Source organism: Elephas maximus, chromosome 5 (genome assembly GCF_024166365.1).
Source record: "Elephas maximus indicus isolate mEleMax1 chromosome 5, mEleMax1 primary haplotype, whole genome shotgun sequence".
Taxonomy (NCBI): Eukaryota; Metazoa; Chordata; class Mammalia; order Proboscidea; family Elephantidae; genus Elephas; species Elephas maximus.
The window spans coordinates 86,464,292-86,476,662 of record NC_064823.1 but is presented as its reverse complement, the minus strand read 5'-3'; the positions used below and the strand labels follow the sequence as shown (position 1 = coordinate 86,476,662).

The window sequence follows — 12,371 nt, the reverse complement described above, 5'->3', positions numbered from 1 at the left end:
AGCTGCTAACCAAAAGGGCCGAGAGGTGCTTCAGAAGAAAGGCTGGTGATCTTTTTCTGAAAAATCATTCATTAAAAACCCTATGGAGCACAGTTCTCCTCTGGCACACATAGGTTCATGAGTCGCAGTCGATTGATGGCAACTGGTTAATAAGATCTTTAACTTAGTGGATGTCAAATACGAGCCAGGCCAAGTCCTAAGCACTTTTTATTGTATATTAACTCATTCACTACTTCTCATAACCACCGTATGAGGGAAACATGAAAGTGTATTACAATCAGCCTCCTAGAAACGGAAGAGGGATGGGGCTCAGCATATCAGATGTTGCAGAAAGAAGTATCCAAGAAATATAAAAAATTGTCTGACTATGGAACCCACTGAACAGAGGGTAAGAGAGATGAGAAAGGTACTCATAAACTAGTGGGAAGAACTTGAAGGACAGCAGGTCAAGATGAGAAAGGGACCAATAGAAGAAGAAAATTAAAAGCTTTTGTCAAAGAGGAGATTTTTAGATTTTGTGGGGAGAGGAAGTTGAGAGTAACGGACTGGTCCAAAGTGTGTGATTAGTTACTGAAGCATATTGGAGATGAAATTCATCAAAGCTTGGAATTTTGGGTATTGTGAGTCCAGGGTGTTAAAAGCATGCATCTGTATCAATATCGAAATCATTAGAGGATGCCGTAGAGTATGGTAGAGAGGAAGATCATGGAACTGTTGCTAAAATAATAAAGGAAGGCAGATACCTGTCCTGGAGGTAAGCGTATTTTAGTCATTGGGAAGACCAGGTGAGAGGGCAGAATAAGAAATAACTTGGGCTTCAATAAAAGACAGTTCATGGAACCATGAAAGAGAGTAATGTGTATTCCCACTTAATGTAGACAGTTAGAACTAGCTGTCACTGAGAACATCTGCAGGAAACCACTAGGACCAAAGTAAAGTACTGGTTTTCAGTTTTGGTCGTAGAAAAGGTTGAGAATTCAATTGGAAACTTACAATGATGAATTTCTTTCCCCCAGCTCCCCATAAGTAGACATTGTACTGCTTAGAGACACCTGTCTTAATTCTAGGATTGTTGTTTAACTTATGCATGTATGCCTTGTTTTCCCAAATAAACTTTAAGTCTGTATTTCATTGAATGCCTTACAATGCTTGGTTTTGTATCTAATATCCTACACCTATTCATAAGTATTAGTTCTATGATCAAGCAATTAGCAAGTAGAATGAGGGCAAATCTTTTTTTCTTCCCATCTTGTTTTCTGCTTCTCAGGATTTTGTGCCTGTATGTTGTTCTTTAGGAATATCATCTCTGCAAAATTAGTAAGTTACTTTTAGCATATTCTGATGCAGTGAGTTTCACAAATTGTTTTTAAATTATGAGGTTAACTAAGTCCATGCAGTGCTCTGGTACTTTAAAAATCCAATAGAGGCTAGGGGAAAATAGCCAATAAATGACATCTCTTCTTCATGAGATTGATTTTTAAGTGTGCATGTTTATATTTCTTTTTTCTGTGAAAAATTATTATCATTACTGAATTTTATAGTAAGTAAAATCACAAGAATTTAAATGCTATTCACTAGAAACAAAAAATACACCCCACAAGTTTTCTTAAGCATTTTTTTTTTGTGTGCAGAATACTATAGAAGTTACCATATTTGAATGACAAGACAAGGGATCATCTAGTAGATAGTAATGGAACATGTGGCCATTTGGTTAATAATTTATTAATAACTTAATTTTTAAAACTGAAATATATCGTAATTCAAAAGACTGTATATGGTGTATTTCTGTTGTTTAAAGGGAAATAATAAAAAGTCTTCTGCCATATATCAATGTACATTGGTGATTCTGGCTGTTTTGGGACCTTTTTTTCTGTCCCATTAGTCTGTTTGTGCCAATTCTTCATGAGTGTTTGTCTATTTGTGCCAGTTCTTCATGAGTGTTTGTCTATTCTTGGTTCTGTTCCTCATAAATTTTAACATGAGTATGCCCAATTGTACACACATACATACACATACACAACCCTGTGGGATTTTTACTTGTAAGTACACTGAACCCTTACATCAATTAGAGGAGAATTTTCCACATTAATTCTTTTATATACTATATCTAACCCTTTATTTAGGCCTTAATAACGTTGTATAAAGTCTTACCTATCTTTTGTTAGATTTACTTATTTTTTTTTACTGTTGAAAATGGTTTCATTTGTTTAAGCTTCATGTTCTTGCTGGCATACAGAAACTAAGCTGATTATTACATATTGATCTTATTTTTATCATGTCCTTATGATGAAATTTCCTGTTAGTTCTAATAATGTTCTATGGATTTGTTTGGTGTTTCTCTATGTATAAAGTCCTAATAGTTATAGTTTTACTTCTTTCTTTTCAATCCTTGTATCTTTTTTTTTCCTTTTAACTAAGAAATCAAACACAATGTTGGATAGAAATGGTGTTGGGACACTTTGTTTTGTTTTGATTTTATAAGAAAAGCTTTTTAGATTTTGCTATGGAGTACAGTGTTGTTTTTTTTTTTTTAGCCTTTTTAAAAATTAAATTAAGAAATTTCCTTTATGCCTAGTTTGCTGAATTTTAAAAAATTTATCATGAATTGATATTAAATTTGTTCAAAAGCTTTCTCTGAAACTGGGATAAAAATATGGGTTTTCTTTAATCTGTTGTGGAGATATTAATACATTCTCTAATGTTAGCCAATCTTGCAAGAATATAGTTTCTTTTTTTATACATAGTTGGATTTTGTTTGCTGATACATTTTTGAGGATTTTTTAAATCTTTGTTTAGGTGACATTGGCCTGTTGAATTTTGGTATCAAGAATATATACTATACTTATAAAATGAGTTAGGGAGTGTTTTTCCTTCTACTTCACCCCTATCTCATTTCTCAAAAAGAGTAAAATCCTTCATTATTGTAACATGCTCATTTTTCTTTCTTTGAATGGTCAAACTTGTAAAATTGTCTGGGCCTGGTGTCTTTTTGTGTAACCTTTAAAACCTGTAATCTGTGTTGTTTTTAAATTTTATTTTGTTTTCATTGTTGAGAATATACACAGCAAAACATATACCAATTCAACGGTTTCTATATGTGTTGCTTAGTGACCTTGATTATATTCTTTGAGTTGTGTAACCACTCTCACCCTCCTTTTCTGAGTTGTTCCTCCCCCATTAACATAAATTCACTGCCCCCTAAGGTTCCTATCTAATCCTTCGAGTTCCTGTTGTCAGTTTGATCCCAGAGAGATAGTTCTTAAAAGAGCATAATGCTCAAGGCAGACATTTTTTACTAGTTAAGCTAAACTATTCTTTGCTTTGGAAACCCTGGTGGCGTAGTGGTTAAGTGCTACGGCTGCTAACCAAAGGATCGGCAGTTCGAATCCGCCAGGCGCTCCTTGGAAACTGATGGCACTGGGGTATTGTTTGCTTTGCAGAAGACTTCAGGGGATATTTTTGGTTTAAGGTTTAAAGATTATCTCAGGGCAATAGTTTCAGGGGTTCATCCAACCATCAGGGCTCCAGGAAGTCTGGAGTCCATGCAAATTTGAAATTCTGTTTTGCGTTCTCCCCCTTATGATCAGGAGTCTTCTATGAAATCTTTATTCAAAATGTTTAGTAATGGTAGCTAGGCATCATCCTGTTCTTCTCCCTCATGGCAAAGGAGTAAGTTGTTCATAGAGGCAATTAGCCGCACATTCCATATCCTTCTCCTATTCCTGACTCTCCTTCTTCTGTTCTTCTAGGCAAAAAGAGACCAATTGTTGTGCCTTGGATGGCCGCTTTCAAGCTTTTAAAACCCCAGGCACTACACAATGAACTAGGAAGTGGAATAGAAGCACTAAACATGTTATTAGGCCAGTTAGCCAGGATGTCCCATGAAACCATAACCCTAAACCTACAAACTAAGAAACCAAAGCCCGTGAGATGTTTGTTGTACATAAGTAGGCTTGGCAGCTGCTCTTTTTTAATTTTTTGTAGTCATTGTAAATACATCACACAACTTTTTTCAATTCAACTTTTTACACGTATAAACTTATTGACAACAATTAACAATAATCAGCTGTGTAATTCTACTCTCAATCAATGTGATGTTTCTATCTCCATTAATCCCCCTACTTTTATTAAACTTTGCATATTCTGATGCAGTGAGTTTTAAAAATTGTTTTTAAATAATGAGGTTAATGACCATTAACCTCATATTATTAAACTTTGTTCTCTATACATTTGTCTTTTCTTGCTTTTATAGAAAATCCCAAAGAGTCCATAAGAAAACTTCTAGAGCTAATAGAGGAATTTAGCAAAATTGCAGGGTACAATGTCAACAAACAGAAATCAGTTGGGTTTCTATACACCAACAATCAGAAACCTGAAAGAGAAATTGGGGAAACAATTCCATTTACAATAGCATCTAATAGAATAAAATACCTAGGAATAAATCTGTCCAAGAACATGAAGGATTTATACAATGAAAACTATAAAACACTCCCTGATCTGTTTTAGTGGTTAAAAAAAGTTCAGATTTCCTTTTTGTAAATAACACATTGTAGATTTTTTTAAATTTGGTTTTAAAATGTTTGCTTTTTAACTAAACTGTTTAATCCATTTAAGTTGGTAGTGATGATTGATAGATTTGTATTCATTTTTGCCATGTTGTTTTTATACTGTTGGTCTCACTTTCTCTATGTTCTTTCTTTTCTTCTTGCTTGCCCTCTTTTAGATTGGTAATTATTTTCTCCTTTTCATTATACATTTTTTCCCCTTCACTAGCTTGAAAATTTTGTGCTGTATCTTTTCTTTTAGTGGTTATGTTGGATTTAGTGCTTATGTTTTAGTATGCATATGTAATTTTAAGGTTTGTCAATAATATTTACTCTTCTCAAAAATATAGGGCATAGTATTCTTTAACTTTGATATTCCTTCTCTAACCATGCTAATATTACCAAGATTTTTATTCCTATTTTACATTTTAATCCCATCAGTTAAATGTGGTTAATGTCTTCCTCAGGGTTCTCCAGAGAAACAGAACCAAAAGAGATTATATATATCTCCTCTTACATATACCCACTGCCATCAAGTCGATTTCGACTTATAGCGACCCTATAGGACGGAGTAGAACTGTCCCATAGGGTTTTCAAGGCTGTGAATCTTACGGAAGGAGACTGCCACATCTTTCACCCACCAAGTGGCTGGTGGGTTCCAACCGCTGACCTTTGGGTTAGCAGCTGAGCACTTTAACCACTGTGGCACCAGGGGTCCTATATTATATGCATATGCTGCTAGAGATTTATAAATCTCCCTATATAAATCTATCTAAAATACAGAGAGAGAGAGAGGTTGATTTTAAGGAACTAGGTCTTGTGATTGTGGGGGCTAGCACATCCAAAATCCATGGGGCAGATATTATGGAAACTCTGGCAGTGTTACAATCTTGAGGCAGACTCTTTCTCCTTTTGGAAGCCTCAGCTTTTGCTCTTTTGGCTTCAAATGAATGGATGAGACCCTGTCCCCTTTACTTAGAGTTATTTGATGGTAAATATAATCACATATACAAAATACCTTCACAGCAACATCTAGACTAGTATTTGATTAAACAACTTGTACCATAGCCTAGCCAAGTTGACACATAAAATTAACTATCACAGCCAATATTTTTAATATCATCTACAAGTTTACCATTTTCTTTGGTCATTTTTTCTTATTTACATTCCAAATCTTCCTTTTTGGAATATTTTCCTTTAGACTGAATTATTTTCCTTAAATAATACTTGCCTATTAGCTTCCTCACTTTTACATGTTTAGTGCTCGTATAGAAAATCGTAAGATTCTTATGCCCCCTCCCTTGCTCCAAGACTGTTCATGGGCTAAGGTGACTGGCCCTTGAACCATGAAGGCCATCTGCTGTCATTTGGTTGGTGAATATCTGCTTTTGAAAATTTTCCCTTGAGTTCTCTAGATGGTAAATGCTCTCATTTTTAAATTGTAAAATATACATAACACAGCATTTGCCAATTCAGCATTTATCGCATGTATAATTAGTGATGCCAATTAGATCAGTATCTTTGTTTCGCCCTTATTCTTCATAGGTAGTTTCTTTGGACATACAATTTTAGTTTGAGAGCTATTTTCTTTCAGCACTTGGAAGCTATTTTTCCACTGTTTCTGACTTCCGTTGTTGCTTTTTCAAAATGAACTGTCAGTATAATTGTCTTACCTTTGTAAGTAATCTGTCCTTTCTTTTTTGGTGCTTTTGTGACCTTCTTTCTTTTCTTCAGTACAGTTTTTATAGGCATGGATTTATTTTTATTACGTATTGGATTTATTGGTCTTTCTGAAGCTGAAGAGTAATATATTTTCAGTTATGGGAATTTTTAATTCTTTAGCTTTTAAATTTCTTGTATGCTTTTTTGGGATCCCAAGTAGAAATTTCTTGTACCTTTCCATTTGTACTGCATTTCTTCTAGCCTGTTTTTTATATTTCCCATCCCTTGGTCTCTCTTTGTTATATGTTAGGTAATTCATATCTATTTCTTTGCTAATTTGTTTAGAATTCTTTTCAGAATCTTAGAATATGTTGTTTCTCTTTCATTACCAAACTGAACCATTGAGTTTTTCATTTCCATTTTTATACTTTTTATAGAAGTTTTATTTGTTTGCCTGTTTGTTTCTTTTTTCCCACTGGTCAGTTTTGATAGTTCCTGGCTTCTTTCTTAATCTTTCGTTCCCTTTTTGTTTATTATTTTATGTATCTTCTATCTTTGTGGATCTGATTCTGAACTTTGTTTTCTTCTCTCTTACTTCTGGTGTCTGTAGTTTTTTTTTTTTTTTTTTAGATCGTGAGCTAATATTCCTATGTAAATTTTGAATGTTTAAAGTATTGTCTTCTAGAGGAGACTATATGTTTTTGGGAGGTATATGAGAATCCTACAAACCCCGGAGCACTTATGTTTATTTATTCCTGTAAAAAGGTGTTTTATTATGGAAAGTTTCAGAGATACACAAAAGTAGATGAACTGTTATATTAATTCCAGATACTCAGCACCCAGCTTCAACAATTATCACCTAATGGCCAGTCTTGTGTCATGTATATCCCCGTCTTCTTATTTCTTTCCTGTAATACCTTTAAGTAAGTTCTAGCCAGTATTCCATTTTGTCCATAAATTTTAGAGAGTATATTTAAAGGTAGTCTCTTTAAAAACTTAACCATAATACCACGTCTAAAAGAAGTAAACAATATCCTTAATATCATCAAATATCCCATCAATATTTAAATTTCCAAATATCATAAATATAACAAAATTTTAAATGTAATTTATTTGTTTTAATCAGGATTCAGATACAGTTTACATTATGATTGGTTGAAACATCTTTTTGAGTTTATTTTCATCTGTCAATTTTTGCCCTGTATCACTTTGTTTTGTTTTCCATTTTCAAATTTATTTGTTGAAGACAACCAAGTTGTTTGTTGTTCTACTTCTCATTTACTGCATAACACCTAAAAACTTAATGACTTAAAAACAATTTGAGAAAATCTTATTATTCTTCGGGTTGACTGGGCTTAGATTGGCAGTTCTTGCTTGAGGACTGTCCTGAAGTTGCAGTCAGTGTCTGGGGCCAGCATCGTGTGAAAGCTCGACTGGGCTCGTTGTCCAAGATTGCTTCTTGCTCATGTGTCTAACACCTTGGTACTCCTTGGTAAGGCTGTATCTCCCTCCCTGCCTCCCTCCTTCCCTCTCTGCATTTCTCTCTGTCTTTCTCCCTCCACATGGCATCTCATTCTCCATGATATTTCCATGTTGCTTGGGCTTCTCACAGCATGGCGATTTTACATTATCTACTCTTATTACATTGCAGTTGACTTTCAATAGTTAAGAAGTGGAAGATATCAGGCCAGGTAATAGTTACATCTGAAACTTGTAAGGCTGTATTCTTTACTCTATCACAGTCAATTAGTCAAAGTAGTCACAGGGCCACCCTCAATTCAGAGGGGTGAGAAAGGGCTCCATCTTTTGATGGGGAACTGGCAAGATCACATGTGGGATAGGAGATATTTTTCCAACCATCTTTGAAAAATAAAATCTGCCACATTTGTACTGAAGAATTTCCCATAGTCTAACCCTTGGTAATTGCTTTCCCATGGTGTCATTTAGCATCTTTTGTCTTTTGTATTCCTTTAAATTGGTCATTGGATATAGAAACCTGATGAAGTATAGGTTTGATATTCTTTCTTTCTTTTTGTTTATTTGAAAAACTAATTCATAGATGGTGTTGTAATCTTCCACTTGGAGGCCAGGACCACATTAAAACTATGTTTTTTGGCTCGAGGTTTTTCACACCACAGAGGTAATGTGAATTCCAGCTCCAAACCAAATTGATTATGGGTTATGGTTAGGAATAGTCTTAGAGATACTTTTTTTCTTGACATTGTCCCCAGTGGCAAGGCCAGGACTGGTATGGCCACTGTCTTTCTCTGAAGGGTTTTTTTTTTTTTTTTTTTAGTTGACCAACTGAGTGTGCTGTATTTAGGGTATTCTTGTTTTATTTCAGAGGATGTCTCTTATCTATTCCCCCTTACTCATAGCTCTAAGGTCCCTGGAGTTCAGATGGTAATTATAATTCCTACCTTATGACCCCCAAAATTGGCACAGTTTCCACGGCAGTCCCAAGCTCTAGCGATAAACTCTTTATGGTTGCCATTATTTTTTTGCCTTCAATTGTTCCCTTTACTTTCCAGCACATAAGCTGTGGTTTCTAAAAGATGCTTTCTCTATTTTGTCTAGTATTTTAGATTTCATGTACTGGAAGGGGTATCTGTTGATCTAGCTTACCAGGATACTGGAAGTGAATGCTGCCTAATCTGTTTTTATTCCGAGAAAAAAAAAATTCTTAGTTTTGATTTATGCTTGGCCAGATTTGCTGTGTATCTTTGGAGGTAAATGGCTACTCTTTTTTTGCTCATTTTTTCTTATTGATAAAATTCAAAATTTAGAAAACTTAGAGTCAATAGAATGTAGAATTTTTTGTTGTCTGTATCCTATAGAAAACATTAGAAAAACCAGGTGTATTAGTATTTATCTCTTAAAATAAGAGTTGAATGTATAAAAAAGGATTTTCTTCACGTTTGCATTGCTTATTTAAAATAACTCCTTTGAATAAGATTAGTTACAGGATATGTGCCTGTCTTTTGTCATAAACCTAATGGTACCAGTGGACATTTTACTCTGGAAATTGTTTTGTTTACAGTTTGTTACAAAAGGAGAGCTAGTGAATATGAAAATTGGAGATTCTCTCTAAAATTGTAACAGCCCCTGATTGCTGTGAAATTGATTTAAAAGCAAAACCTGTAACAGAGAGATGGAGGCAGTCTGATATTAAATGCAGCATGTTTTGGGGTGGTATTTGCTTTGGCACCGTGTCAAGTGGTTCTGGCTGGCTGACTGTTCTGATTGGGATGGGATCCACCTTTCCACTCCGCTGAACAGCTCCGTATTGATGTAGGAACACCAAGGCACTTGGCTTTTTTTTGGCCATCGTTTTGGTTAGCTATGTCCCACGTTATCCCTGCAGAGCACTCAAAAGCAAACCAGGATCAGTGAGGTCGTGACTTCCCCAAGGTCATTCCCTGAGTCATTGGCAGAGGCAGAAAGAGAGCCTGAGCTTCTGACCACAAAGCTGGGTGCTTCATGAAAGGAAGAGGATTTTTAAAGTATTATAGATTGGGTGTGGGAAGGAGAGAGAGTTTAGGATATGTATCTAGAAATAGGTATTAGGTGATTGTGGAAGCCAGTTTTCTCATATCCTCTGTGGTAAAATTCTTAATTTGTGTGTTCCTTAGATAACTCCAGAATCCCTGCCTTGCTTTTTCTTTAGTTTTCCTTTCTATTCCTACTCTCACAGGAACCCTGGTGGTGCAGTGGTTAAGTACTCAGCTGCTAACCGAAAGGTCAGCGATTCAAACCCACCAGCCACTCTGTGGGAGAAAGATGTGGCAGTCTGCATCTATAAAGATTAAAAAAAAAATAAACTTTTTTTTTTTTTTTATAAAGATTACAGCCTTGGAAACCTTATGGGGCAGTTCTACTCTTCTTGTAGGGTCACTATGAGTGGGAATCAACTCGATGGCAGTGGGTTTTGGGTTTTATTCCTTCTTTCATAACCCTTTGTTTTATATCTAGACTATTCCAATGGTTTAGCTATGTGTTAATAACTAATCTTCCTTGCTTCCCTCTAAAAGCAATAATTTTTAAAAAGCACTTTTCTTATATGCCAGTCTTTTATTTCTAAACCTTCATTGCCAACCTTTGCCCCTTGAACATCGATTTCCTTAACTGAGATTTAAGGGTCTTTGTGATATGACCACAGGCTCAATTTAATTTAATTTAATGATTCCCTACGCATACGCATACTAGCCAATTCTCTAATCAAATGAACTGTTGGTTTCTCTTTAGATCTGGCAATTTCTTGTGTTATTTTATTCAGCTAGAAAGCTCTTCTCCCCATTCCTTAGTAATTACACCTTATTGAAATCCTCCCCATCCTTCAACACCCTACAAATATGAAAACTTTTCAGTGTAGCCTTCAGCCCTGATGTAACTTATATGGCTCTTCTTTTTGCTCTTTGAGTATATTTGTAATACTCTGTGGCAGTGGTCACATGATGTCTTGCATAGTACTCGTTTGGTATAATTGCCTTATCATCTTTCCCGGGCCAAAACATTTTCAAAGTAAGGACAATGTCTTATTCCTCTTTCCATCTTTCATGTGGCCCATCACAATGATTTCTGTAAGGTAGACACAATAAATACATATTGAAGAATTTTATCATATTTGGCTACATGATTATCAGAGTTGTTATATTATATGAGATGGGTGATAACTGAAAAACTTGCAAAGCCACCTTCAGTTCTTATAGTGAGTGCTTATATTATTCAAAGCCCTGTTTAGATGTCAGCACCGCAGGAAGTTTTTGTGGGCTCACTCTAGACATCGCTAAACACTTCATTCTCTGAACTTTTTGGTATCTTTTTCAAACCTTTTTGAATTTCTATTTAGAGTTCATTATAATTTGTGTACAGATCTGAGTCCTCTCATCTGATTGTGAACCCCTTAGTGGGAGGTACTGTGTCATGGTTCTCAGTGTCCTTATAAATCAGCATATTGTCTGGCTCATAGTGTGCTTCTAGGATGAATGTTTATTCTGCGTCTGTGCATGCATGTGTACTGTTCTTGACCCCTTCTTTGTTATCATTTATGGACCAGATATAAACTTCAGACTTCTAGGCTAGCCTTCTTTTGTTACATAGACTTTGGTTACTGTGGATTTATTCCTTAATGACTTTTGTTCTGTAGTAGCAAAGCATATACAATTTCCAAAGAAAGCTTCACTGCCTGTCCTTGTACTTAAAATAATCTCCAGTTACAGAAAATAGAACATGCTTTGGGTTTATATTCATGAAGGTAGGACTTCGTTAAAGTTTAGAGGACATGCTTACCCTTTAGAGCATTTATAGAGTCTTTGGGTGGTACAAACGGTTAATGTGTTTGGCTGCTAAACAAAAGGTTGGTGGTTCAAATCCACCCAGAGGCACCTTGGAAGAAAGGCCAGGCCATCTACTTCTGAAAAATCAGTCCTTGAAAACCCTGTGGAGCACAATTCTACTCTGACACGCATAGGGTTGCTATAAGTCAGAATCAACTCTGTAGGGACTGACTGGCTGGCTGTGTATGTTAGATGTTGAAGATAAAAATTGTTCTAAGTTATCGTCCCTACCCTGAAGGAATTTAGAGGATTTTCTCAACTCATCCTCTACCCGTATCACCAATCTGGTTGGAATTGACCTTGCCTTCCTTCGTGCCTTGTATGTTGCACATACATTAAATTCTTTGTTTTCATACCTGGCCTCACCCAGTAACCTGTGAACTCCTTAAAGGCAGGTGTTCTGTCTTATATATTGTTGTATTCAACACAGGGCCTAGCACAGAATAGGTGTTCACTAAATGTTTATTAAAATATAGTTTTCCAAGCAAAGATTTGAACAAGTGTAAAGGCCAACAGGTGGGCCTTTCTTGATGTGTTGAGGAAGATAGCAGGTCGGTGTGGCTGGAACATAGGGGAATTAGTGGTTTAAGATGAGGTCATAGTGGGAGTAGATCATACACAATGGGTTTCTCAACCTGAGCATTACTGAGATTTTGGGCTGGGTAGTTTTTTGTTGCATGAGGCTGTCCTGTGTATTGTAGGATGTTTAGCAGCATCCCTTGCCTCTACTCACTGGATACCAGTAGCACCCTTACCCCCAAGTAGTGACAACCCTAAATGTCTGCGGACATTGCCAAATATTCCCGGTAAGAAAAACTAATGCTGAACC

At 35.7% G+C, this 12,371-nt stretch overlaps 1 protein-coding gene across 4 annotated transcripts in view; it reads left to right on the top strand.

The window, feature by feature from the left end:
• Window positions 1-12,371, top strand: part of SLC4A4 (solute carrier family 4 member 4) — a 387,871-nt gene that overhangs the window by 340,463 nt on the left and 35,037 nt on the right. The gene's annotated exons all lie outside the window — the stretch shown is intronic.